This window comes from Crocodylus porosus, unplaced genomic scaffold, assembly GCF_001723895.1.
Source record: "Crocodylus porosus isolate Cpor-Errol unplaced genomic scaffold, CroPor_comp1, whole genome shotgun sequence".
Lineage (NCBI taxonomy): Eukaryota > Metazoa > Chordata > Crocodylia > Crocodylidae > Crocodylus > Crocodylus porosus.
Window position 1 is genome coordinate 35,580,567 of NW_017728909.1, and position 4,657 is coordinate 35,585,223.

Consider the following 4,657-nt stretch of genomic DNA (forward strand, 5'->3'; position numbering starts at 1 on the left):
ACCGACAAGCCTCCATCAGGACAGGAGAAATGGATGTCAGCAACCTTTTTGAGGATGGGCATTTTCAGTTAGAGCAGTGCCAGGAGGAAGGATTCCAGTATGCCTTCCGGGAACATCTAGCTCAATGTAATGGAGAGGTACTGTGACCAGAACTGATAAAGACAACCCCAAGATTCAAGGTGAGGAATGATCTCCTGTATTGAATCAAGCGAGGGAGATCTGGAGAAATGATAGTACAACTGCTTGTACCAGGATGATATAGGCAGGCCCTCTTACGAGACACCCATAAACTGCCTATGGGCAGCCATCTGGGGAGGGACAAAACCAAAGCATGCATTCGGAAAAGATTTTTTTGGCCAGGCTTACTTTAGGAAGTAGAGAGTTAATGTGTTTCCTGCCCTGTGTGTCAAAAGGTGGCCCCTAGTTGCCCACCAAGAACCACTTTGGTTCTGCTGCCTCTGGTGGAGGTTCCTTTCGAGCAGGTTGCTGTGGACATTGTGGGGCCATTGCCAAAAAGAAGTGTGGGACCATCAATAGATTTTGGTCCTACTGGACTATATGACTAGGTCTCCTGAGACTGTGCCTATGTGGACTGGGTCCAATTCAAAAGTAGTAGAAGAGCTACTAAAAATATTTGCCCAAGTGAGACTCCCCAAGGAACTGTTGATGGACCAAGAGACAAATTTTACATCACAAGTGTTCAAGGGAGTGAGTGAAACCCTGGGAATCAAGCACCTAAAGACCTCAGTATATCATGCACAAATAGATGGGCTAGTGGAACAATTTATTCCGACACTAAAACAAATGTTGAAAAAAAATTATGGTGGAGAGTCCGCAGAAGTGGAACCGGATGTTGCCACCCTTGTTATTTGCTGTGAGGAAGGCTCCCCAGTGCTCAACAGGGTTTTCCCCCTTTGAACTCTTATATAGACATCAACCGCGGGGATTCTAGATTTGATTAAGGAAGGCTGGGAGGAACAGCAAAGTAAGGACAAGAACCTGATGCAATATGCAATCCAGATGAGGGAGCAACTAGACGTGACGCAGAAAGAGGCCTCAGAGAATCTTCGAGTAGCTCCAAGGTGACAAGTCACTCATTACAATCATAGGGGCCCTAATTATACACCAAGCAGGGCCTGTCAATTATGAAGTGCACCAGCCAGACAGGCAAAAGAAAAATCAAGTGTACCACATCAATATGTTGAAACTGTGGCAAGCATGAGAGGGCCTATGCCTGGCACCTCACCCTGAAGAACCCAAACTGGGACCCTCCCTGGGAAAGGAAGATATGGGAAGTGACGTGGAACTGGCCCCTCAACTGTCAGAAGAACAGTGACGACAAGCAGCAGAGTTGGTGGTGAAATATGGGGACATGTTCTGAGAGACGCCAGGGGGAGCTCAGGGCATGGTACACTGAATAGAAACACCTCCTGGCCAGGTGATCCATGAGAACTGGAGGTGGTTTCCACAAAGGCTGCAGAGTCAGATAAAAGAAGTTGAGATGATGCTAAAAAGAGACATAATACAAGAATCCCACAGCAACTAGCAAAGTCACATTGTAGTAGTGCCAAAGACTGATGGGAAGATCCGCCTCTGTTGATTTTCAAAAGGTGAACGCAGTAGCTAAATTCAGTGCTTACCTGATGCTGAGAGTGGATGAAATGGTGGAATTTAAACTGGTGGTTTGCGGATGAGGCTGTAGGGGAGGTGGAGGCCACATTAGTGCCCACAAGGGTGCAGCTACTAGGGCTGTATGAAGCTTTGGGTGCTGATTTGATTCGGAGGAGATTCGGCCCAATTCAGTGACTGAATCTCCAAATCTGAATCAAATCAGAAGACCAATAAAAAGGTCTGAATTAATTTGAAGCTCTCTGAATCAATTCAGAAAAGATTCAGAATGCTTTGGAGAGATTCAGAGATTCGGGCAGTCCCCTCTCGCTGCCACAGAAAGCTGGACCCAGACTCCATGCCAGTAAGTAGGGGGCGAGGGAGGGGAGTCTGGAGGAGGGGGGAGGGAATCATGGGGGACCCCCATCAGGCCCCATCCCCTGCTTGCTCCCCCAGCCCCCCTGAGCACCTCTGACTCCTGCCTACCCTCCCAGCCCCATCAATGGGGCCCTGCCCAGCCCCAGTATCCCAGCTCTTTAAAAAAAAAAACAAGAAAAACCCTCAATCACCAGCTGCTGCCAGGCATGGGGGGGCACAATCCCCACTCCCCCGCTACTGCTCCGCACTCTGTGGAGGGCTCTGCCACAAGTCCCCATCCCCCGCCCACTCTTCGAGCCCCGTCAGTGGCTGCCCCACTCAGCCCCAGCTGCTGGTTCTTTAAAAAAAAAGCCCCACACTCCCCTGCTGCTGCAGCAGCTGTCAGGGCTTCTGTGGGCTCATGGCAGAGCCCCCCATGCAGTGCAGGGCAGTGAGAGACAACAGGAATCACCTTCTACCACTCCTTTCTACCCCTCCCTTCCTCCTACCCCATATCACCACTCCCTCCCATTGGCCTGTGCCTCTTCACCTAATTATTGCCCCCACTCTTCACCAGGCCTAATTTCCTCCTCTCCCTATGACACAGCACAAAAATCCTCTTTCCCTATTCCTTCCACTTTTTCACAACTAATCTCTAATCTCTTCAATGAATTGTGCACAAATATTCACCTTCAGTGCTCCTGTATCCTTAGCTCCACACAAAAAGCTGTAAAAGTCTGAAAATATTTTAAGCAACTCTTGTTTGGTGGGCTATGCATCAGGAGCACTTTGACTAGGCAAACCAAAAACTTGCTTTCTTTTCATCATATTAATTTCCTCTATTGAGAAAATATGAGTACACTATCTTAAATACATATAAGTATTACAACTTCCTTTTAATCACTGCTAGTTTCCTCGAAAATACTTTTCAAGTCAAATTAGTGGATTTTAAAGACCTTTAAAACATCACCATTAAGCCAGATATTCTAGTCTTGGCAAAGCGGTTCAAAAAGGAGTTCTTGCAAGACATATATACAAAAACACATACCTAAAAACTGCCAGTGGAAAGACACAAACTCACAATGTATGGGTGGGGATGAGGTTCAATGCCCCAAACCTGTGACATTTAACCACATAATTACCATAGAAAGCTGCCTAAAACCCCTCTTATTTCAACCCAGCTTTAGTCTTGCCAGACATTCACTTTTCACTATTTTGGATACATCTTTACAAACCTATTCAGGCCTGGAAGTCAGAGCCATAGGGCATTTTTTTTACATGTGTTCTGGGGAGGGGGCGCTTTACTTAGAGAAGCTCTGAGAGCTGCTCTAATTAAAGTACTCTCACTGTCTCATGTATCAGCAGCCCTGCACTTCAAAATGGTGGCAGACAAGAATTAGTTAAAACACTGCTGCCGCAGGCTGGCTGGAGTGTGTTAATTAGGATGTTCCAACAGACATGATTAATCAAGTCTGCTCTGACATGCTGTCAGTACAGTGAGTCAGAGCAGCATCCAGCATGGGCGACTGGTGCCTTGGCGGGTCCCTTGGCAGCTGATCGTGTTGACAGGGGGATGTCCCCCAAGGCCCATCTCACTGACCGGGGTGGTCTCCCAACAACCAATCGCGCTGACCCCTGCGGGTGATCTCACTTACCAAAAATTTTTGCTGGTGGCCCCATTCCCCTGCCAGCACTCGTGGGGGATGGGGGCACCAGCACTCCTGCATGCCCCCCTGCCCGCCGCCTAAACAGGGAGTGCAGCCTGACAGGGGGTGCACCAGCACTGTCAGGAGGATGCACGTGCACCCATGTGTACCCCCTATGCATTGCCACTTGCATCCAGGCACATCTACAGGCACCCACGGTCTGAGCTACAGGCATGCACACAAAAAGGCTGGAAGTATTTTAAATGCTGTTTACTTAGAAGAGCATACATATATAGAGACACTTTTACTCAAATAACCCTAGAAGTAAGCAAGTAAGGCACACACAGGCATTCCTGGGTTTCAATATACAATCATACCGTTTGATTGTAAATTGGGTCCTTATTGTGAAGATGTTTGCTAGTGCCAGGAGTCAAATCTAAGAAAGTCATTGTGAGGGGAGGGGTGGAGGTTGGACCAGGGGGGCTGGCAGTCTGCAGAGGGGTTGCCAGGATCAGAGGTGCTAGCAGATTCATCGGCAGGGGGCGAGGCACAGGATTGGGGAGGATTGGGGACATTGACAGGATTGGGGAGCTAGCTATGTCCACAAGGAGGGCTTTAATGGGATTGGAGTAGCTCCTGGTTTCACAGGAAAAGTTGGTGGGTCCATGCGGTGTGGTGGGTCCACAGAGGGCAGTGTCAGTCTGAGGTAGGGGGGTCAGAAAGCTAAAGATGGGCCAGTTGGGGTAGGAGGAGTAGAAAAAGCACAGCCCTGGGCTGGACCAAGCAGCTGAGCTTTCCCAACCCTGGGCCTGCGCTCCAAATATGTTTGGTTAGATCAGGCATGGGTCAACCTGATGTATGTAGCTCACCTCCTAGGTGAATTAAAGTTTCATAGATTTCATAGACATTAGGGCTGGAAGGGACCTCGGAAGATCATCAAGTCTAGCCCCCTGCTTAAAGGGCAGGAAGTCAGCTGGGGTCATAGGATCCCAGCAAGATAAGCATCCAATTTGCTTTTGAAGGTGTTCAGTGTAGGTGCTTGAACC